Genomic DNA, 25,609 nt, shown 5'->3' on the forward strand with positions numbered 1-25,609 from the left:
TGATGACATTATGTGAGCAAGAAGTAGCAGCTACTCCAGAGTTGAAGAGCTCTGTTGTGAATAAGAATTCACAACAACTCCAGAGTTGTTGGCAACGCATTTGCAAGTCACAGTGTGGTAAATAAATCCAACTAAAATTCAAGGTCCTTCTACTTAGGACAAGTGGTGTGGGACATGTCAAGATATCCCTTCCAAGATGAAGGGTAAGTAGTTGCATTGACTCCTGCTATAACCAAAGTTAAGACACAACATTCAATGGGCCTTCTTGAATTTTAGAGGCAACTCATTTGCATTTGCATGCATTACTGTAGCCTATTTACCAACTTACCCAAACAGCTGCTAGTTTTGAATGAGGCTCATGATAAGAGAAGGCTCCTCAACAGATCCAAGTTGCCATTAAAGCTTTCTGGAATTTAGACTGTGTAACAGAGCAGATCTAACAGTAATTACAGTGTCTGTCAGTGGTATGTAAAGATGCCTTTTGCAGGTCCTTATAGAAACATCACAGCACCCAAGATTTTCAAGAAAACTTCTGCCATCCTTTGTTGATAACTACTTTCCTTCTGAGAAATAATTTTTAGTTGGTTACAGGACTTCAGTAAAGAACGAAGTTATCTGAGTTATTCAACATGAGCTGGAAATAGTTTGACTCACCTATTTATATAGTTTGGTGTGCATTCCATCCTCAAACAGAAGTAGTATAAACACTATTGCTTGACAGTCTGCTTGAGATAAGGCACCTATGGTCTCATAGGGAGCTCTCTACAATCAGCTGACAGAGGAAGAGAAAATTCAAGCTCAGTTTATAGATGGTTTGCATGTTAGGCAGACACCATGTGAAAATAGAGAACTGCAGGAATACAGCCCCTTTCTGTGACATCCTTGCAGGACAATAGTAAAGAGAAAACTCCCAGTGGGCAGAACTTTGTAAGTGTAGTTAATTGTTTACTCTGCTTGGAAGAACAGATTTCCAGACTTGAGATTATATACCAATTCTTGAGATGTGGCCAATTATTTGGGTGGTTGGTCAGAGATTGGAGGAAATAGGACTAGAAAAATGATGCTAAGGAAATCTAGGGAAGAGGTATGTGGGTAGACTCCCCCCCACCCCAGGTTTTCTGTATTTATTCGGAAAGTGATTCAATTATAGAATGATGCATTTTTAGTGCTATGATCTCCAATGTTTTGAAATCTCTTTTCCCTGTAATTATGTTTGTTGCAATTTTATAATCCTGAAGAAATTATTTTATGTGAAGTTTTTATGTATTCAGGTATTTTGCAGGATGTCCAATGTGATCAGTAATAAAGGTTGCAATGAGGTAGTAGCTATGATCTAACTCTCTTGTAATCTAAAAATAACAGGGATTTTCTTAACTGTACATGCAGCTATGAAGTTATCAGGTAATAACTGTCTATCTGAAAGGAACTGGTTATTTTTTCCTTGATCAATTAGTATATCAAGCTGAGAACCTGGATAAGAATTCACAAGATAGGTAGCATCTTCCATTTACTTTGATCTGTTTCCAAATATTCACTAAAGGATTTTTTTTTTTGTTCCAAGGACAGAACCGTAGGTTGGAAACCAGAACAAATCCTGGCACAGATTTGTACTTTCCAGGATTCTTCAAAGCGCAAATCAGCTCTACATCCTCTCATAGAGTGACCAAAAATAGATATCCTTTGGGGGTCCACAGGAAAATTGGCATTTATGAGTTGGGGAAGCTCCTCAGTTACATAAGAGTACATTCTGTAGTTAGTTTTCCAAGGACCTCCAGTTGCATCCACATAAAACCCAGCACTGATGCCAGAGTCCCAGCTCTCATCTTCTCTTTAGCTTCTACTTTGCAGCCCCCTTCAAACTGTCATGTTCAAAAACTTCCTGAAATCCACCAAAGCACTTGTTGATGGAAATCTATTTCAATGTCATTCTTCTCATGACCAATTACTTTGTCTATACTATATTATAAATGATCCTCTGAGATTGACAGTGGGGAAAGAAGAAGCACCTAGAACCAGGAAGGAATTTTTAAATGGGCAAAAATATGGAAATATTTGAGCCTTTGCAAATGTTCAACAAAGGGTTACCTTAGCAGAGGAGGAGGATTCTAATAATCTAGTGGATAGGATGTCCCATTCTGTGGATAGCAGTCAGTGTTTATCCCCAGCCACTCTGTAATGACTCAGTGGGCTCATGAACAAAGTGGTTATCATTGAAGGGATGGAAGATATACATGGGGCCAGTAACATGGATTGTTACTCACAAAGGCCAATCTGCTTATGAACACTGCTGAGTGAGCATCTACCAGCAGTAGAGGCCAACACTGATTCCCTTATATGCACCATTCCCCAGGAAACTCAGCCAGCAAGCTGGTGGCAACTTGTTTCCATTAGACTCCTTCCATCATGGAAGAGGTAGTGTTTCATTCTTACTGAAATAGACACGTATTCTAGATATGGATTTGCATTCTCTATATGTGATGCTTTTGCCAAGATTAACTACTGGGGACTTAATGAGCACCTTACTCACTATTGTGCTATTACAATAGCGTTGTTTTTGATCAAGGAATTCATGTCATATCAAATGAAATGTATCAATGATTCCATGTTCACGAAATTCACAATCTTACAATGTTTTCCACCATCTTGAATAAGTTGCTATGATAGAACAGTGGAATGGCTTTATGAAGACTTAGTTACAGTGTCAGGTGATAGTACTTTGTGAGATTAAGGCAATGTCATACAAAAAATGTATATACTCTAAGTCATCATTCAATATATTGCTGTTTTTCCCACAGCCAAGTTTCATGGGTCCAAGAAGCCAGGTGTAGAAGTGAGAGTGGCACCACTCAATATTGCCTCTAAATATCCACCAGTAAGATTTTGGCTTACTATCCTTGTGACATTATGCTTTATTGTTCTAGAGGTCTTACTTTCAAAGGGAAGAATGCTTCCACCCAAGTGAGACAAACATTCTTTTGAACTGGAAGTTAAAACTGACTCTAGGTTACTTTGAATTCCTCATGCCTATGAATCAACAGGCGTATGAAGGAATTATTGTACTGGCTGATGTTCTTAATCCCAATTACTAAAGTGTAATTGGATTGCTATTCCACCATGGAGGTAAGGAAGAGCATGTAAGAAGTGAAAGATATACTTTGTGTGTCTCTTAGTACTACCATACCCTGTGATTAAAGTCAATGGAAAACTAAAATTCAATTCAAGCAGGACTGTTAATGGTCCATACTCTTCAGGAATGAAAGTTTGGGTCACTCCATCAAGTAAAGAATATATATATTCTTTATACATATATAGTCTTTATGACTCTTTACCTGAGGCTTATAAAGAATATACATGTATAAAGAAAGAGTGAGAGTTATAATATCAGCTATAAACTCATGACCATTTACATAAATAAGATCTGTAATTGTTATAAACAGTTGTTCCTTGTTTTGTTATGAATATATTGTGTGCATGTAGAAAATCTCTTTGTTTTCTTGTCTCTCTTATCCCTTTATAATATAAAATGAGATGTCTTGAATACATTATGTTAACTTCATATCATAGTTTTAAGATATACAATATCAGGGAAAATAGTAAACATCACCTGCAAACATTAAATCCTCTTCTAGGGAAGGGTTATTGCATTTTTGGTTATATACAGGATAGTTGTAATATGATAGGGAGAATTATTACATTTTATTTTATTTTACTAATATTTTATTTATTTATTTGACAGAGAGAGATCACAAAGAGAGGGAGCTGCAGTCAGAGGGAGAGGGAGAAACAGGTTCCCTACTGAGCAGGGAGCCCTGATGTGGGACTGGATCCCAGGACCCTGGGATCAGGACCTGAGCTGGAGGCAGATGCTTAACTAACTGAGTTGCCCAGGCATCCCAAGTTATGACATTTTAATTGTCTTTATTTAGAGATTAATTATGGATTTAAAGCAGAAAGATCTTTATCTATTTTCAAAGGAACGGACATTATTTACAACAGAATGTAAAGAAGTTCAAGACTGAGGCACCTGGGTTGCTTACTCTTGATTTCAGCTCAGGCCATGACCTCAGGGTCCTGGGGTGAGCCCTGAGCTGGGCTTCCCACTCCGTGGGCAATCTGCTTGTCTCCCTTTGCTCACTCTGTCTCTCTCAAATAAATAAATAAATAAATAGATAGATAGATAGATAGATAGATAGATAAATAAATAAAAGTTCAACGCTAAAGGTTTTTTTTTTAAGTTTTTATTTGAATTCCAGTTAACATACAGTGTTTTCAAATGTACAAAATAGTGATTCAACAATTCCATACAACACCCACTGGGAATCACAAGTGCACTCCTTAATCCTCTTAATATTTCTTGCAGTATGAATGTAGAGGGGGAAAAAGGAACAATTGAATATCTACTTAAAGAGCATTTAGAGGCACAGATTCCCTCCTTGCCTGAGCTCATTAGATGGCCACTATCTCTATTCTCACCTAACCAGAAAGGATGGGCATGATATATTCAATGTGCAAAATGGGAAAATATGCATCCAGGAATACTTTATATATCAAGGCTGTCATTCAGAATAGAAGGAAACATAGAGTTTCCAAGACACACCTAAACCAAAAGAATTTGTAAACACTCAACCAGCCCTGCAAGAAATATTAAGAGGATCCTTTGAGTGGAGAGAGAGTCCAAAAGTAACAAAGACCTGAAGGTAACAGAGACAATCTACAGGAATGGCAACATTACAGGTAATACAATGGCACTAAATTCATGTTTCAATAATTACTCTAAATCTAATGGACTAAATTATCCAATCAAAAGATTCAGGATATCAGAATAGATAAAACAACAACAACAACAAGACCCATTGATATACTGCTTTACAAGTGACTCATTTTAGACATAAAGACACCTCCAGGTTGAAAGTATGGAGGTGGAGAATCATTTATAATGCTAATGGACATCAAAGGAAAGCTGGAGTAGCCATCCTTATATCAAATGAACTAGATTTTTAACCAAAGACTGTAATAAGAGTTGAAGAATGACACCAAATCATAATAAGAGGGACTAAGAAACAGGAAGATCTAACAATTATAAATATTTATGCCCTTAATTTGGAAGCAGCCAAATATATATAACCAATGAATAACAAAATTAAAGAAATTCATTGACAATAGTACAATAATAGTAGGGGATTTTAACAGTGCACTCACAGCAATGGATCCACCATCTAAGCAGAAGAATGAGGAAACAGGGGCTTTGAGTGACACACTGGACCAGATGGACTTCACAGATATATTCAGAGCAATCCAACCTAAAGGAGCAGAATACATATTCTTCTCCAGTGCACATGTAGCATTCCCCAGAATAGATCACATACTGAGTCAAAAATCAGGCCTCAGTGGGTACCAAAAGATTGGATCATTCCTTGCATATTTTCAGACCACAATGATTTAAAATTGGAACTCAATGAAAGATGATATTTAGAAAGACCATAAATACATGGACGCTAAAGATCATTCTACTAAAGAATGAATGACTCAACCAGAAAAATTAAAGAAGAATTTTAAAAATTCATGGAAACAAATGAAAATGAAAGCACAAGTGTTCAAAACCTTTGGGATGCAGCAAAGATGGTCCTAAGAGGGAAGTATATAGCAGTACAAGTTTTTCTCAAGAGATACAAAAGGTTTCAAATACACAAGTTAACCTTACCCCTAAAGGATCTAGAGAAAGAACATCAGATAAAGCCTAAATCCAGTAGCACAAGGGGGAAAAAAGATTAGAGGAGAAAGCAATGATATAGATTTTTATAAATGATATAGAAATTAAAAAAAAACAGATCAAAGAAACTAGGAACTGGCTCTTTTAATAAAAAAGATTTTATTTATGTATTCATGAGAGACACACAGAGAGAAGCAGAGACATAAACAGAGGAAGAAGCAGGATCCTTGCAATGAGCTGGATATGGGACTCAATTCCCAGACCCAGATCACTCCCTGAGCTGAAGGCAGATGCTCAACCATTGAGCCACCCAGGCATCCCTAGGAACTGGTTCTTTGAAAGAATAAATAAAATCAATAACCCCCTCGCCAGACTTACCAAAAAGAAAAGAGGAAGGACCCAAATTAATGAAATCATGAATGAAAGAAGAGAAATCATGACCAACAGTGAAGAAATACAAATAATTATAACAATATTATGAGAAATAATGTCAAAAAATTTGGCAATCTGGAAGAAATATATAAATTCTTAGAGCATATAAACTAACAGTACTGAAACAGGAATAAGTGGAAAAGGTGAACAGACCTATAATGAGCAAGGAAATTGAAGTAATAATCAAAAACCATCAAACAAACAAGAGTGCAGGGCCGGATAGCTTCACAGGTGGAATTCTACTAAATATTTAAAAAATAATTAATACATTTTATTATGAAGCTGTTTCAAAAGACAGAAATGAAAATAAGTCTTCCAAACTCATTCTATGAGGCCAGCATTACCTTGATCCTAAAACCAATGACATCTATAAAAACACTTACATATGGATATTCTTGATGAATATGAATGTAAAATTTCTCACCAAGATATTAGCTAATACATTCCAACAGTATGTTAAAAAGATTATTCACCATGACCAATTGGGATTTATTCGTGGGCTGCAAGGGTGGGTCAACATCCATAAATCAATCAAAGTGATTCATCACAGTAATAAAAGAAAGGACAAGAGCCATATTATCCTCTCAATAAATTCAGAAAAAAACATATGACAAAATATAGCATTTTTTCTTAAAACTCTTCACAATGTAGGGGGGAGAGGAACATACATCAATATCATAAGCCATTATGGAAAACCCACAGTGAATTTCACCCTTAATGGGGAAAAAAAGAGCTTTCCTGCTAAAGTAAGGAACATGACAGGGATGTCCACTACTACCGCTGTTGTTCAACATAGTACTAGCATTCCTAAACTCAGCAATCAGACAAGAAGAAGAAAAAAAAGGGATCCATATTGGCAACAAAGTCACTCTTTGCAAATGACATGATACTCTATGTAGAAAACCCAAAAGACTGCACCCCAAGATTGCTAGAACTCATACAGCAATTCGGCAGTGTGGCAGGATACAAAATCAATGCACAGAATTCAGTTGCATTTCTATACACTACCAATGAAGCAGGAGAAGAAGAAATCAAGGAATTAATACCATAGGTAATTGCACCAAAAACCATAAGATACATCAGAAGAAACCTAACCAAGGAAGTATAGTACCTGTACTCTGAAATCTATAGAACACTTAGGAAAGAAATTGAGGAAGATACAAAGAAATGGAAAAAGATTCCCTGCTCATGAATTGGAAGAACAGCTATTATTAAAATGTCTATACTTAACCAAAGTAACATAAATATTCAAAGCAATCCCTATCGAAATATGATCAATATTTTTCACAGAACTGAAACAACCAAAAATTATTTATTTTTTGTATATTTTTTTATTGGAGTTCGATTTGCCAACATATAGTATAACACCCAGTGCTCATCTGGTCAAGTGCCCCATTCAGTGCCTGTCACCCAGTCACCCCATCCCTGGCCCACTTCACCTTCCATTACCCCTTGTTGGTTTCCCAGAGTTAGGAGTCTCTCATGTTCTGTCACCCTCTCTGATTTTTCCTACTCATTTTCTCTTCTTTCCCCTATAATCCCTTTCACTATTTTATATATTCCTTGTAAGAGTGAAACCATATAATGATTGTCCTTCTCCGGTTGACTTACTTCACTCAGCATAATACCCTCCAGTTCCATTCAAGTTGAAGCAAATGCTGGGTATCCATCATTTCTAATGGCTGAGTAATATTCCATTGTATATATAGACCACATTTTCTTTCTACATTCATCTGTTGATGAACACCAAGACTCCTTCCACAATTTGGCTATTGTGGACATTCCTGCTATGAATGTTGGGGTGCAGGTGTCTCGGTCTTTTACTTCATCTGTATCTTTGGGGTAAATCCCCAGCAGTGCAATTGCTGAGTCATAGGGTAGCTCTATTTTTAACTCTGGGGAACCTCCACACAGTTTTCCAGAGTGTCTGTACCAGTTCACATTCCCACCAACAGTGCAAGAGGGTTCCCTTTTCTCCACATCCTCTCCAACATTTGTTGTTTCCTGTCTTTTTAATTTTCACCATTCTCACTGGTGTGAGGTGGTATCTCATTGTGGTTTTGATTTGTATTTTCCTGATGGCAAGTGATGCGGAGCACTTTCTCATGTGCTTGATGGCCATGTGTATGTCTTCTTTGGTGAAATTTCTGTTCACGTCTCTTTCTCATTTCATGATTGGATTGTTTGTTTCTTTGCCGTTGAGTTTAATTTATTTATAGATCTTAGATACTAGCCCTTTCTCTAATATGTCATTTGCAAATATCTTCTCCCATTCTGTACCTTGTCTTTGAGTTTTGTTGACTGTCTCTTTTGCTGTGCAGAACTTTTCATCCTGATAAAGTCCCAATAATTCATTTTTGCTTTTGTTTCCCTTGTCTTCATAGGTGTATCGTGCAAGAAGTTACTGTGGCCATGTTCAAAAATGGTACTGCCTGTGGTCTCCTCTAGGATTTTGATGGATTCTTGTCTCACATGTAGATCTTTAATCCATTTTGGGTTTATCTTTGTATATGGTATAAGAGAATGGTCTAGTTTCACTCTTTTGCACGTGGCTGTCCAATTTTCCCAACACCATCTATTGAAGAGACTGTCCTTTTTCCAGTGGACAGTCTTTCCTGCTTTGTCAAGTATTAGTTGACCGTAGAGTTGAGGGCCCATTTCTGGGTTCTCTATTCTGTTCTATTGATCCATGTGTCAGTTTTTGTGTCAGTACCACACTGTCTTGAAGATCATAACTTTGTAATACAGCTTGAAATCCATCAGGCATTCTGATGTCCCCAGCTCTGGTTTTCTTTTTCAATATTCACTTGGCTTTTTTGGGTTTTTCTGATTCCACACAAATCTTAAGATTATTTGTTCCAACTCTCTGAAGAAAATCCATGATATTTTGATAGGGATTCCATTAAATGTGTAAATTGCCCTGGGTAGTACTGACATTTTTACAATATTAATTCTTCCAATCCATGAGCATGAAATATTTTTCCATCTCTTTGTGTCTTCCTCAATTTCTTTCAGAAGCTTTCTGTAGTTTTTAGAGTATAGATCCTTTACCTCTTTGGTTGGGTTTATTTCCTAGGTATCTTACGCTTTTGGGTGCAATTGTAAATGGGATTGATTCCTTAATTTCTCTTTCTTCAGTCTCATTGTTAGTATACAGAAATGCCACTGATTTCTGGGCATTGATTTTGTATCCTGTCACATTGCTGAATTGCTGTATGAGATCTAGCAATCTTGGGATAGGGTCCTATGGGCTCTCCATCTACAGTATCATGTCATCTTTGAAGAGGGAGAGTTTGACTTCTTCTATGCCAATTTGAATGTCTTTTATTTCTTTTTGTTGTCTGATTGCTGAGGCTAGGACTTCTAGTACTATGTTTAGCAGTGGTGAGAGTGGACATCCCTGTTGTGTTCCTGATCTTAGGGGAAAGTCTCTCCGTTTTTTTTCCCATTGAGAATGATATTCGCTGTGGGCTTTTCGTAGATGGCTTTTAAGATGCTGAGGAATGGGGCACCCCAGGTGGCTCAGCCGTTTAGCACCACCTTTAGCCTAGGGCATGGTCCTGAAGACCCGGGATCGAGTCCCACGTTGGGCTCCCTGCATGGAGCCTGCTTCTCCCTGTCTGTGCCTCTGCCTCTCTCTCTGTCTCTGTATTCTCATGAATAAATAAATAAAATCTTTAAAAAAAGCTGCTGAGGAATGTTCCCTCTATCTCAACATTCTGAAGAGTTTGATCAGGAATGGATGCTGTATTTTGTCAAATGCTTTCTCTGCATCTATTGAAAGGATCATATGGTTCTTGTTTTCACTCTTTTTGATGTGATCTATCACGTTGATTGTTTTATGAGTGTTGAACTAACCTTGCATTCTGGGGATAAATCCCACTTGGTCATGGTGAATAAACTTCTTAATGTATTGTTGGATTCCATTGACTAGTATCTTTTTGAGAATTTTTGCATCTGTGTTCATTAGGGATATTGGTCTAAATTCTCCTTTTTGGTGGGGTGTCTGGTTTTGGAATTAAGGGGTTGCTGGTCATAAAATGAGTTTGGAAGTATTCCATCCCTTTTTATCCTTCAGAACAGCTTTAGTAGAATAGGTATTATTTCTTCTTTAAACATTTGATAGAATTGCCCTGGGAAGCCATCTGGCCCTGGACTTTTGTGTCTTGGGAGGTTTTTTGATGACTGCTTCAATTTCCTCCCCAGTTATTGGCCTATTCGTATTTTTTATTTCTTCCTGTTCCCGTTTTGGCAATTTGTGGTTTTCCAGATATGCATCCATTTCCTCTAGATTGCCTTGGCATACAGCTGTTCATAATATGTTTTATTTATGATAGTCACAGAGAGAGAGAGAGAGAGAGAGAGGCAGAGACACAGGCAGAGGGAGAAGCAGGCTCCATGCACTGGGAGCCCAATGTGGGATTCCATCCCGGGTCTCCAGGATCGCGCCCTGGGCCAAAGGCAGGCGCCAAACCACTGCGCCACCCAGGGATCCCCATAATATGTTTTAAAAATCGTTTGTATTTCCTTGGTATTGATTGCAATCTCTCCTTTTGCATTCATGATTTTATTAATTTGAATCTTTTCTCTCTTCTTTTTAATAAGACTGGCTAATGTTTTTCCTATCTTATTAATTCTTTCAAAGAACCAACTCCTGGTTTTGTTGATCTGTCCCACAGTTCTTCTGGTCTCTATATCATTGAGTTCTGCTCTAATATTTTTTAACTCTCTTCTTCTGCTGGGTGTAGGTTTTATTTGCTGTTCCTTCTCCAGTTTCTTTAGGTGCAAAGTTAGCTGGTGTATTTGAGTTTTTCCAATTTTTTGAGGGATGCTTGTATTGCGATGCATTTCCCTCTCAGGACTGCTTTTGCTGTAACCCAAAGATTTTGAATGGTTGTATCTTCATTCTCATTACTTTCCATGAATCTTTTTAAACCTTCTCTAATCTCCCAGTTGACTCATTCATCGTTTAGCAGGATCCTCTTTGACCTCCACGTGTTTGTGTTTCTCCCGAATTTCTTCTTGTGATTGAGTTCTAGTTTCAAAGCATTCTCTTCTGAAAATATGCAGGGGACAATCCCATTCTTTTGGTATCAGTTGAGACCTGATTTGTGACCCAATATGTTGTCTATTCTGGAGAAAGTTCCATGTGCACTTGAGAAAGATGTGTGTTCAGTTGTGTTTAGATGTAAAGTTATGTACATATCTATGAAATTTATCTGGTCTACTGCATCATTTAAAGCCCTCTTTTCTTTGGTGCTGTTGTGCTTGGAAGATCTGTCATTTGCAGAAAGAGCTGTGTTGAAATCTCTCAGTATTAGTGTATTATTGTCTAAGTATCTATTTACTTTGGTTAGTAATTGATTTATATCCTTAGCAGTTCCCACATTAGGGGCATAAATATTCATGATTGTTAGGTCTTCTTGTGAGATAGACCCTTTAAGTATGATATAGTGTCCCTCTTCACCTCTTACTACAGTCTTTGGGATAAACTTTAATTTATCTGATATGAGGATTGCTACCCTGGCTTTCTTTTGAGGACCATTTGAATGGTAAATGGTTCTCCAACCTTTATTTTCAGGGTGGAGGTGTCCTTATATCTAAAATGAGTCTCTTATAGACAGCAAATAGATGGGTCTTGCTTTTTTAATACAGTCTGAAACCCTGTGTCTTTTGATGGGATCATTTAGCTCATTCATGTTCAGAGTAACCCTTCAAAAATATGAATTTAGTGTCATCCTATTAAGTATTCAGTCCTGTTTTGGGATATTATTTCTTTAGACTTCCTCTTTCTTTTACAGAGTCCCCCTTAATATTTCTAGCAGAGCTGGTTTTGTGGTCACATATTTTTTCAGTTTCTGCTTATTCTGGAAGCTCTTATCTCTCCTTCTATTCTTAATGAGAGCCTTGCTGGATATAGTATTCTTGGCTGCGTGTTCATGTCATTTAGTACCCTGAATATATCCTGCTAGCCCTTATTGGCCTACCAGGTCTCTGTGGAGTGGTCTGCTATGAATCTGATATTTCTCCCCATATAAGAATATCTTCTCTCAAGCTGCTTTAAGGATCTTTTTATCTTTGGAATTAGAAAGTTTCACTATTAAATGTCGAGGTATTGGATGGATTTTATTGATTTTGGGTTAGGGGAGCCTATCTTCTTTATCTGAATGCCTGTTTCCATCCCCAAATTAAGTGAGTTCTCAGCTATGATTTGTTCAAATATGCTTTCTGGCCATCTTTCCCTCTAGGCGCTCTCTGGAACTTCAATTTTACGTAGATTCTTCCTTCTGAGGGCATCATTTATTTCCCTTAACCTTTCCTCACGGTCTTTTCATTGCTTTTCTCTTTTTTTCCTCGGCTTCCTTCCTTGCCATCAACTTGTCTTCTATGTAACTCACTCTCCCATCTCATTAACTCTCATTGTTAGGACATCCAGTCTGGTTTGCATCTCATTTAATTGATTTTTAATTTCAGCCTGATTAGATCTAAATTCTGCAGTCATGAAGTCTCTTGAATCCATTATTCTTTTTTTTCCAGAGCCCTCAGTAGCTTTATAGTTTTGCTTCTGAATTGCCTTTCTGACATCGAATTGTAATTCAAATTCTGAAAGTCTGTGGCAGAGAGTACTGTTTCTGATTCTTTGTAGTAAGTTCTTTCTCTTGTCATTTTGCTCAGTACAGAGTGGCTGTATGAGTGGGATGAATCAAGAATATCAACTACCTAAGTAAGTTTCACCCTAGATGATTCTTCCTAGAAGTGAAACCTTTCTTTCTGTAGTATCCTGGCTGTTCTCCTTCTCAGGTTGAATTAGTGTGCATTCAGAATGATTTGAAAGTTATCTAGGTAAGTTGGTGGGGCCAGGTGTGTTGAGGACCCCTAATACTCTGCCATCTTGCCCTGTCTCCCAAAATTTTATATGGAGTTTTTGAGTCCCAGATGGCAAAACAATAGGAGACCCTAGATTCATCTAGTCCTAAGAATTCAGCTCGATAGCTATAAAATCATCCTGAGCACCTGCAAACTCAAACAGAAAGCTAAAAAAAAATGGCTGCAACACAAATAGAAAAGCAACCACTTTGTGCAAGGTAGCAAGTTCAGAGACATAAATTCTAGGCAATATAGGAAGATAAACCATGTGGAGAGGGAGCATCTATAAACTGGCACTAGAAAGTGAAATAGGAGTGGAACACAAACTAACTTTTAGAAGTCTCCTCCAGTGAGGGATGTGCCTGACTTAAAGGCACTCAGAAGGTGAAGGGGTACTGAAATGTAGGTGGGACAGTGTGGTCTCAGGATCTTTGGGGTAGAAGGAAGACCAAGGGTGCCTGAGTGTGGCAGAGTTACCAGGCATTTTAGTAGGGAAGCCAGCTGCAATCAGTGAACCCAAGAGTAGGCTATCAGCTCAGGATTGCCATAAACCTTGAACCTCTGCACAGTCCAGCAACTAATATCCATTTATTTTTTGGTTTCTATTGGTTAATATCTTGGTGAGAATTTTGGTATCCATGTTCATCTGAAATTTTGGACTGTAATTCTCCTTTTTGGTGGAGTCTTTTTCTGGTTTTAGGATCAAGGTAATGCTAACTTTATAGAATAAGTTTGGAAGTTTTCCTTCCATTTCTATTTTTTGAAACAGCTTCAGAAGAATAGATATTAATTCTCCTGTAAATGTTTGGTAGAATTCTTATAAGAATCCATCTGGCTCTGGGCTCTACTTTTTTGGGTGATTTTTGATTACTGGTTCAATTTCCTTGCTGGTTATTGTTCTGTTCATGTTTTCTATTTCTTACTATTTCAGTTTTGGTGGTTTATACATCTCTAGGAATGCATCCATTTCTTCCAGACTGCCTAATATGTTGGCATATAATTGCTCATAATATGTTCTTATAATTGTTTGTATTTCTTTAGTGTTGGTTATGATCTCTCCTATTTCATTCATGATTTCATTAACTTGGGTCGTTCCTCTTTTCTTTTGATAAGCTCGGCCATGGGTTTATTAATCATGATTCTTTCAAAGAACGAGTTCCTAGTTTCATTGATTTGCTTTACTGTTCTTTTGGTTTCTATTTCATTAATTTCTGCTTTAATCTTTATTTATCTTCTCTTGCTGGGTTTAGGCATTATTTGCTGTACTTTCTCCAGTTCTTTTGGGTGTATGGTTAGTTTGTATAGTTGAGTCCTTTCTTGTCTTTTGAGAAAGGCTTACTGTATAGTTCCCTCTTAGGACCACCTTTACTACATCAAATGTTTTTAACAGTTGTTCTCCCATTTTCATGTTTCCATGGATTTTTAAAAATTCTTCTTTAATACTTGTTGACTCATTTATTCTTTATTAGGATACTCTTTAGCCTTTATGTATTTATGGTCTTTTCAAATTTCCTCTTGTGACTGAGTTCCAATTTCAAAGCATTGTGTTCTGAAAATATATAGGAAATGATCCCAATCTTTTGGTACCTGCTGAGATCTTATTTATGATCCAGTATGTGATCTATACTGGAAAATGTTCCATGTGCACTCAAGAAGAGTGCATATTCTATTGCTTTAGGATGGAATGTTCTGAATGTATCTGTGAAATCCAACCGGTTTAGTGTGTCATTCAATGTTCCTCTTTTCTTGTTGATCTCTGCTTAAATGATCTGTCCATTCTGTAGAGTTAAAGACCCCTACTGTTATTGTCAATGTGTTTCTTTAATTTTGTTATTAATGGCTTATATCGCAAGCTGCTCCCATATTAGTGGCATAAATATTTACAACTGTTGGACCTTCTTGTTGGATAAACTCTTTAGTTATGATATAGTGTCCTTCCTCAATTTTTATTACAGCATTTTTTTAAATTGTCTAATATAAGGGTTGCCACACCAGCTTTCTTTTGATGTCCATTATCATGATAAATGGTTCTCCACCCCCTCACATAAAATCTGGAGGTGTCTTCAGATATAAAATAAATCTCTTGCAGACAGCATATTGATAGGTCTTACTTTTTTTAAGCCAACCTCATAGCCTGTGTCTTTTGATTGAGGCATTTATCCCATTTACATTCAGAGTAAGTACTGAAATATATGAATTTAGTGCCATTGTACTACTTATGAAGTTCCTGTTTCTGTAGATTGTCTCTATATTGTCTCAGATTGTCTTTCTGGTCTGTGTTACTTTCAGCTCTCTGTTTGCTTTAATGATCTCTTTTAATATTTCTTGCAGAGCTGGTTTGGTGACCACAAATTCTTTTAGTTTCTGTTGGTTCTGGAAGCTTATTATCTTTCCTATTTTGAATGACAACTTAGTTAGATAAAGTATTCTTGGCTACATATTTTTCTCATTTTGCACCCTAATTATATCATGCCAGTCTTTTCTGGTCTGCCAGGTCTCTGTGGGTAGGTTTTCTGCCAGTCTAATATTTCTACTTATATAGATTACAGATATCTTGTCCTGGAATGCTTTCAGGATTTTCTCTTTGTCTCGAGATTTGCATGTTTCATTATTCTATATGGGGATGTTGACCTATTTTTATTGATTTTTAGAGGGATTCTCTGTGCCTCCTGGACTTGGACGCCTGTTTCTTTCCCCAGATTAGGGAGGTTCTCTGCTACCATTGGCTCCAAAATACCTTCTGCCCCTCTTTTCCTCTTCTTCTGAGATCCCAATTATTCTAATATTGTTTCACTTTGTGGTATCATTTATCTCTCAAATTATCCCCTTGTTATCCAGTGGTTGTTTCTCAATTTCTTTATTCCCCATAATTCTGCCTTCAAGATCACTAATTCTCTCTTCTGCCTCATTTATCCTGTAAGTTAGAGCCTCTCATTAATCGCGTTTTTTATTTCAACTTGATTAGATTTTAGTTCTTTTATTTCTCCATAAAGAGATCCTCTAGTGTATTTTATGCCTTTTCTCAAGCTCTGCTAATATATTTATAATCATTATTCTGAACTGTCATTCCAACATCTTACTTATGTCCATCTTGATTAGGTCTCCGGCAGTCAGTACCACCTTTTGTTCTCTCTTTTGATGTGAATTTTTCTGTCTTGTCATTCTAATCAGAAAGAAATAGATGGATGAGGGAACAAAATACTAAAATGGAAACAAGAACCCCAGTGAAATATAAACTAAAGAAATAAGAAGGAGAAAAAATAATAAATAAGAAGAGACTCATAGTAAGAAAAAAAATATGAAGAGAGAGAGAAAAAAATCAAACAGGTGCACAGAGCAGACTGGATCCACTGGATCCTGTGTGTGCTCTTGTCCCTGTACTATAAAACTAGGTCCCAAAACTGTAATGAAGAAAAACTTATATGTGCAAAAAAATGAAATACAATGAAAGGATAGAATGTAACTATAAAAATGAAAATTAAAAGACAAAAAATGAAGGAATAAATAGAAAGGTGAACAGAACTGAGTAATACACAATATCCTGAGTGTATTTGACTCTGTTTGTTAGAAGAAACAACATCCCAAAATTGTAAAGAAAGAAAATATATATACAAAAATAAAACTAAATATATTGAAAGGATATAATGTAACTGTAAATATGTAAATTTTAAAAAAAGAATTTAACAAAACAGAAAAAGCAGGGATGCCTGGGTAGCTCAGCAGTTGAGCATCTGTCTTTGCTTCAGGTCATGATCCTGGGGTCTTGGGATGGAGTCCTGCATCAGGCATCCCTCAGGGAGCCTGCTTCTCCCTCTGCGTATGTCTCTACTTCTCTCTGTGTGTCTCATTAATAAATAAATAAAATCCTCAAAAAAAAAAAAAAAAACAAAGAAAAAAACAAACCAAAAAGTGAATATGATCAGACAGGTGAGGAGAACAGAGCTATACACTAGATTCTGAGTGTATTTTTGTCTGTTAGAGCAAACTGCATCCCCAAATTGTAAAGAAACAAAAACGTATGTATATAAACAAGGTAAAATTAAACAAATGAAAAGATGTAATGTAACTGTAAATATGAAATTTTAAAAAAGATTAAAAAAGAGTTGATAAATAAGATATTGGTTGAAAAAGGAAAGAGGACAAATTAAAACTGAAAGACTAAAGAATCATGGGGAAAAAACATGAATTCTATGTGCTATAGTCCCCTAGTGCTGGAGTTTTGCAGTTCTCAGTGTTTGGTAAACTTGGTCTTAGCTGGATGTTCCTGCTGACCTCCTGGGGGAGGGGCCTATTGAACTTATTCTTTTTTTAAAAAGATTTTATTTATTTACTCATGAGAGAGACAGAGAAAGAGAGGGGGGGGCAGAGACACCGGCAGAGGGAGAAGCAGACTCCATGCAGGGAGCCTGATGTGGAACTCTATCCCAGGTCTCCAGGATCAGGCCCTGGACTGAAGGCAGCACTAAACCGCTGAGCCACCTGGGCTGCCCACATTTATTCTCAAGTGTCTCTGCCTGGTCAGAATTGCACTGCCCTTGCCAGGGGGCCAGGCTACGTAATCTGCTCTAGAATGTTTATACGGATTTTGTTTCCTGAAGGCTTTCCACACCACTTTAGAGGATAAGAGTGAAGATGGTGGCCTCCCAATCTTCAGCTATGGAGCTGAAAGCTTGGGCCTCACTCCCCAGTGTGCATTCAGGAAAAAGTAGCCAATCCTTCCTGTCTTCCTGGTCTCTGTCTGAAATCTTTGCTCACACCACCTATGACTAAACATTTCTATCTCAGGCATGGCACCCTGTTGCATGTCCACAAACCCTGCAGACTCCTGCAGTGTGCATTTGGCTGCTAGTCCTCCAGGGGGGAAGAAGAGATCATTCCTTCTGACACTTGCTGGGCACCTGCTCAGAGAGAGGTTGAAGCAATTGTGCCCCACCTGGTTCATGGTTTTTGGCAAGCCTGAGCTGAGAGCCCACTCCTAGGCTCACTGATTGCAGCCAATTTCTCTGCTTTGATGCCTGGGAACTCTGCCATACTCATGCATCCCTGGTCTTCCTGTGACCCCGAGGATCCTGAGAACACACTGTCCCACCTAGGATTGTGCCCCTACTTTGCCACCTGAGAACCTGTCAGGCAGGGATATCCCTCACCAGAGTAGGCTTCTAAAAGTTCTGATTTTGTGCTTTGCTGCTCTGCTGCTCTATCACTTTCTGATAACTGGCTGCCAGAGGCTCGCTCCCCCAAAGTTTATCTTCCCATGTATCCTCAGGTTCACTTCTCCATACCTACCTTGCGGAAAGCAGTTGTTTCTCTATTTGTAGAGTTGCAGCTATTCTTTTCTTAGATCTCTGGTTGAGTTCACAGGTGTTAAAAATTATTTAATAGCTATATGGCTGAATTCCTGGGACCAGATAAAATTCAGATCTCCTACTCCTCCACCCACTTGGACTCTGCTGTTGTGTTTTGGCTGCCATTTCTCATTGGTCTTTCCTATACAGAGTTCCTCCTTCTTTGTAATGGGAAATATTTAGTCCTTAAGTCGATGTGCTTTGATTTGTTTGTGAAATTAAGCTGGAAGATGGTGTTTTAGATCTTTCTTTAATCAGTAGACTTGGCAGATGTGGGGGCTTATTTTTGTCTTCTGACAGAGAGGCCTGCTGTGCTGGCTCAAGCTGACTTGTCTTTGTAAAGATGCTTCTGCCTAGTCAGTGGGGCTGGATTTAGTGTAGGGGACTCCAGTCTCCACTGGAGGCACAGTTTCTCTCTGCAGTCCAACTGTTCTGGTGAGCAGAAGGAGGGATGAGTGGTGAAGGTGATGTAAGGTAGAATATGGCATCATCTAGCCCTCTTGACCCTGTGGAGTGGAAGTCCCAGAAGCCCCTGCTCAGGAGTCCCTCTTATAAAAGCAAGCAATCTTTTGTGACCTGGGTCCTCATCAGTTCCCTGCTCTAACCCGTCTATATGCTCATGTATTTGGCACACACAGGGCCACAGATCTCCTGCATTTAACCTCTGGCCAGTGGCTGGAATTCAAAACTCCAAGTTAGTAAAGGAACTAGTAAGGTGTCCTGTCCCCACTCTTGTCCCCTAGTGAGGAGGCTTGGGGCATGCCCAGCACTGTCCTGTTGACAAAAAGCCATCAAACAGCATGTACACAGAGCCACTCTGCAAAAAGCTAGAAACAGGTTATTAGCCATCTACTCTTGACTCCAGCCCCTTACTCCCCATTGTCCCAGGAAAGTCATCACACAGCTTTGAATCTATTATGGCAGACAGTGAAAAGTGGCAGCGATGTTATCAGCAATCTGCTCCAGTCTCTGTGTTCTGATAAGTTTAGCGCCAGGAAGGAAGCTGCCTGATGTGCATACAGAGGTTTAAGCCTATTATCCAGTTCCTTATTTTTTTTAAACAAAATCCTGAACATACAAATAAATACACAGAAACAATACCATCAACTATTTGCATCAGTAATCCTTACCAGTGGGCTCACAATTTACAAGGAAAACACCATCCATTGTAATCTGTCATAGACACTGTCCTACCAGCAAGGACAGCTAATTTGAAGAACCTTACTAAGTCTCTTTTATCAAGATTGTTAATCAAGTGGAGGGTTTTATCTACCAAATAGCAACTGCCCTCAGAGGATAACCAATGAATGCAGTCACTGGCTTTCGTGAAGTGTGACCAACTGCCACTACTGCTAGTAATGATGTCTATATCCTATGCTGACATCAACCCTTAAGATGCAGGTGTAATTAAGACTCCTAACTCTGGGAAACAAACTAGGGGTAGTGGAAGGGGAGGAGGGTGGGGGGTGGGGTAAATGGGTGACGGGCACTGAGGGGGGCACTTGATGGGATGAGCACTGGGTGTTATTCTGTATGTTGGCAAATTGAACACCAATAAAAAATAAATTTATTTTAAAAAGACCCCTAAATAGTCAAAGTAATGTTGAAAAGGAAAACTAAAGTTAGAGGCATCACAGTTCCAGACTTCAAGCTGTAATAAACCAGAGAGTAAGGTACTGGCACAAAAAAGTCATATAGATCAAGGGAACAGAATAGAGAACCCAGAAATGGACCCCAAACTCTACGGTCAATTAATATTCAACAAAGCAGGAAAGAATATCCAAGAGAAAGAAGAAAGTCTCCTCAACAAATAGTTTTGGGAATATTGGATGGCTGCATGCAGAAGAATAAAATTGGACCTCTTTCTTCCACCATACACAAAAATAAACTCAAAATGAGTGAAAGACTAAATGTGAAACAGGAAACCATCAAAATCCTAGAGAATAAAACAGGCAGAAACCCCCTTTGACCTCAACCTTAGCAACTTCTTAGTAGACATATTATATAGGGAGGCAAGGGAATCAAAAGCAAAAATGAACTACTGGAACTTCAACAAGATGGAAAACTTTTGTATAGTGGAGGAAGTAATCAATTAAACTAAAAGGCAGCTTATGGAATTGCAGAAGATATTTCCAAATGACATATCTGATAAAGGGTTAGTATCCAAAATCTATAAAGAACTTATCAAAACCCAACCCCAAAAACAAATAATACAATCAAGCAATAGATAGAAGACCTGAACAGATATTTCTCCAAAGAAGATATAAAAATGTCCCACAGACACAGAAAAAAATGCTCAGCATTACTTGGCATCAGGGAAATCCAAATCAAAACCACAATGAGATACCACCTCACATCTGTCAGAATGGCTAAAATTAATAACTCAGGAAGCAACAGATATTGGTGAGGATGTGGAGAAAGGGGAACACTCATGCTGTTGGTGGGAATGCAAACTGGTGTAGCTACTCTGGAAACCAGTATGAAGATTCCTCCAAAAGATAAAAATAGAGCTACCCTATGACCCAGCAATTTTACTACTAGGCATTTATTCAAAAGATACAAATGTAATGATCCAAAGGGGCACCTGCACCCCAAAGTTTATAGCAGCAATATCCACACTAGCCAAAATATGGAAAGTGACTATATGTCCATTGAAAGATGAATGGATAAAGAAGATGTGGTATATATGTGAATGTGTATATATATATATACACACACACACAAACACATGCATACACACACATATAGGAATATATACATATTCCACATGCATATATATAATATATATTCCATACACACATATATATAAGTATATATGTAATATTCCACTGTGCATACTCCATTGTGCATATATACATATATGTACATATTTTTTCCATATGCATACACAAACACACAATGAAATATTACTCAGTTATTAAAAACAATGAAATTTTAACATCAGTAATGGCATAGATGGAACTCGATGGTATATGTTATGTGAAAATAAGCCAGTCAGAGAAAAGCAAAAACCACATGATTTTACTCATCTGTGGAATTTAAGAAACAAAACAGATGAATATATGGGAAGGGAAGGAAAAATAAAATAGGATAAAACCACAGAGGGTTATGTACCATAGAGACTTTTAAAAATAGAGAACAAACAGGGTTTTTGGAGGGGAGGTGGGTGGCACGATGGGGTAATTAGGTGATTGGCATTAAGGAGGACACTTGAAGTAATGAGCACTGGGTGTTGTGTGCAACTGATGAATCACTGAATTCTACCTCTGAAACTAATAATATAGTATATTAATTATAATTAATTTAAATAAAAAGTTAAAAATTTTTAGCATATCTGGGTGGCTCAGTCAGTTAAGCATCTGCCTTTGGCTCAGGTAATGACCTTGGGGTCCTGGGATCGAGTCCCACATTGGGCTCCCTGCACAGAGTCTGCTTCTTTCTCTGCCTGTCTCTGCCTCTCTCTGTGTCTTTCATAAATAAATAAATAAATAAATAAATAAATAAATAAATAAATAAAATTTAAAAGTTTCAATGTATATATTTTAACTCCATTATTTGGAAGTTGGTTGGAGATCTCCTAATTGTTCACCCTGAAATAATTTAGCACGTTTCCCAAGTATAAGAATTTTCACTTAATAACAACAAAGCAAACATAATTATCATACTCCAAATATTTAATATTGTTATAGCATGTTTAATATATAATATATATAATAACATAATATATAATCCACCTGATATAAGGCTATTCTGGCTTTCTTTTGATGTCCATTAGCATGACAAATGGTTCTCCACCCTCTCATTTTAAATCTTGAGGTGCTTTTGGGTCTTAAGAGTCTCTTGTAAGCAGCATATTGATGGGTCCTTTTTGTTTTTACTTTTTTATATGTATATTTTTTTATTGGAGTTTGATTTGCCAACATAGAGTATAACAACCAGTACTCATCCCATCAAGTGCCCCCTCAGTGCCTGTCACCCAGTCACCCCATCCCCCTGCCCACCTCCCCTTCTACCACCCCTTGTTTTTTTCCCAGAGTTAGGAGTCTCTCATGGTTTGTAACCCTCTCTGATTTTTCCCGCTCATTTTCTCTCCTTTCCCCCATAATCCCTTTCACTATTTTTTTAATATTCCCCATATGGGTGAAACCATATGATGATTTCCTTCTCCAATTGACTTACTTCATTCAGGGTCTTTTTAAAAATATTTTGTTTGTTTATTTATTTGTTTATTTATTTATTTTTATTTTTTTTTATTTTATTTGTGTGTGTGTGAGAGAGAGAGAGAGAGAGAGAACATGAGTGAGGGGTGGGAGAGGGGAGAGGCAGAGGGAGAAGCAGACTCCCCTCTGAGCAGAGAGAGAGAGAGAGGGAGAGAACACGAATGAGGGGTGTGAGAGAGGGGAGTGGCAGAGGGAGAAGCAGACTCCCTTCTGAGCAGGGAGTCAGATGCAGAACTCATCCGAGGAAGCTGGGAGTGTGACCAGAGCAGAAGTCAGATGCTTCACTGACTGAGATACTGAGGCATCACAATAGATTTTGTTTCTTATTTATCTGATACTATCTATGTTTTGATTGGAACATTTAACCCATTTATATTCAGAGTAATTATTGAAAGATATTAATTTAGTGCCATTGTGTTACCCGTAAATTCTTTGTTCCTGTAGATTGTCTCTGTTCTGTTCTAGTCTTTGTTACTTTTGGTCTTTCTGTACACTCAAAGTCCAGGGCTGGTTTAGTGTTCACAAATTCTTTTATTTTTTGTGTATCTTTGAAACTCTATTTCTCTTTCTGACTGAATGACAGCCTTACTGAATAAATCATTCTTGGCTGCATATATTTCCCATTTAGCACATTGAGTATATCATGACAGTCCTTTTTGTCTTACCAGATCTCTGTGGACAGGTCTGTTGCCTGCCTTATGTGTCTATCATTATAAGTTAAAAACCTCTTGTCCTGAGCTTCTTTCAGGCTTTTCTCTTTATCTTTGTAATTTGCAAGTTTTAGTATAGTAAGTCATGGTGTCGACCTATTTTTGTTGACTTTGAGAAGGGTTCTCTGTGCGCCTTGGACTTGAATGCTTATTTCCTTCCCCAGATTAGGGAAGTTTTTAGCTTTAATTTGTTCAATAAACTTTCCACCTCTTTTTCCCACTGTTTTCTTCTGGGACTCCTATGATATGGATATTTTTATTTCCTTTATGAAATCGTTGAGTTCCCTAAGTCTGTCTTTGTGATCTTACAGTTTTTCTTTCCCTCTTCTTTCCAGCTTAATTATTTTCCATAATTTTATCTTCTATATTACTAATTCGTTCTCCCTGCTTCATTCATCCTTGTTTTTTATGGTCTCCATTTAGGACTGCATCTTGAGTATGGCATTTTTTATTTCGGCCTGACTAGGGTTTAGTTCTTTTAAGTGTACAGTAAGAGATTTTTTAGTGTCTTCTGTGTTCTTTTCAAGCCCATCTAGTATCCTTATCATCATTGTTATATTCATTTTTTTCTATATTTTTTATTGGAGTTTGATTTGGCAGTATATAATATAACACCCAGTGCTCATCCCGTCAAGTGCCCCCCTCAGTTCCCATCATCCAGTCCCCCATCCTCCCGCTCACCTCCCCTTCCCTACCCCTTGTTCATTTCCCAGAGTCAGGAGTCTCTCATGGTTTGTCACCCTCTCTGATTTTTCCCACTCATTTTCTCTCCTTTTCCCTATAATCCCTTTCACTACTTTTTATATTCCCCATATGAGTGAAACCATATGTTTGTCCTTCTCTGATTAACTTACTTCACTCAGCATAATACCCTCCAGTTCTATTCACGTTGAAGCAAATGGTGAGTATTCATCATTTCTAATGGCTAAATAATATTCCATTGTGTATAATCATTGTTTTAAATTCTAGTCCAGACGTTTTACTTTGATCTATATTGATTAAATTGCTGGCTGTTAGAGTACTACCTCCTTTCTTTTAGGGTGAATTTCTCTGTCTTGACATTTTGTCCAGAAAAGAAAAAAAAAAGATAAAACAACAAAAACAACCACACTCACAGCAAAACAAAATAAACACCACATAAAAAAACATAGATTCTGTGTGTTTTGGTTCATTTGTTAAAAGAAACTAGATCCCAAAATAAGAAAGGAAGAAAAATATATATCTTATGTATATATAAAATAAAATACAATGAAAAGAAACAAAAACTTAAAATATATAAAGTATATATAAAATTAAAACAGAAAAGAATTAAAAAGAATTAAAAAAAAGAAAATAACTGGAAAAAAAGTAAAGACTAAAAGTACAAAGGATGCTAGATACTATTTTCCCCTAGAACTGACGCTTTGCATCTCTCTATGATTAGTAAATTTTGTGTGAGTTGTTTGTGCTGGTCTTTTGGTCGGAGGGCCTTTTGTCCTGATTCTTAGGTGGATTTGCCTTAGTGGAAATGTGTCTCCAGGGCTAAGGGCTATAAGGCTTGGTGTAAGCAGCTCCAGACTATGCTAGTTGGCTCTGTTTCACCCTCTGAAGGCTTTCAGCACTGATGGGTGGGAATAATATGGTTATGCTCCTCTCTCCAGCCCCAGAGCATCCCCCACTCTTCAGTGAGCCCTCACAGAGGAGCAATCAATAACTATTATCTCCGCGTTTCAGAACTCTGTGTTCACCCTAGCTCTGTGTGAGCTTTTGTATCTCAGGCATGCCATTAAATTTCAGAACTCCAAATTTTAGGGATACCCATGTGTGGTCCTGGGCTGATCCTCCTAGGGAGGGTATTACCACACTTCTGCCTTTTGCTAGAACCCTCCCAGGAAAGCAGCTGCATGACTGCACAGTGGTTCATAGTTCATGGCAACACAACAGAAAGCTGGCACCTAGCCTTGCTATCCTTAGCTGGCTTCCATGCTCCTATGCCTGGGGATGGTACTACACTTAGGTGCCACCCATTCTTCTTGTGACACAGGAGATCCTCAGACCTTGCTGTCATACCTGGAATTCTGCCCTGCTTCGCCATCTGAGCACCTTTAAGCCAAGCACATTCCTCACCATAGCAGAATTCTAAATGTTCTGATTTCATGCTCCACTGTTAATAATACTTTGTGGTAGCCTCCTTAAGCAGGCTCCCTCCCCACCACCATTTCCTCAGCTATATCACACAGAATTTGGGTCTCCATACCTCATGCCTTCCCCCAAACCATTCCCTTTTCTACTTTTAAACCTGAAGTATTTGTTTTACCAGTTCTCCCATTGATTTATCAGGTGTTC

General features: G+C 37.8%; 1 pseudogene; it reads right to left on the reverse strand.

Annotated features, from left to right (window-relative positions):
- Positions 1–1,259: 1,259 nt before the first annotated feature.
- LOC112653981 (S-formylglutathione hydrolase-like) overlaps positions 1,260–25,609 on the reverse strand; it is a 31,528-nt pseudogene continuing 7,178 nt past the window's right edge.

This window comes from Canis lupus, chromosome 3 (assembly GCF_003254725.2).
Source record: "Canis lupus dingo isolate Sandy chromosome 3, ASM325472v2, whole genome shotgun sequence".
Classification (NCBI taxonomy): domain Eukaryota; kingdom Metazoa; phylum Chordata; class Mammalia; order Carnivora; family Canidae; genus Canis; species Canis lupus.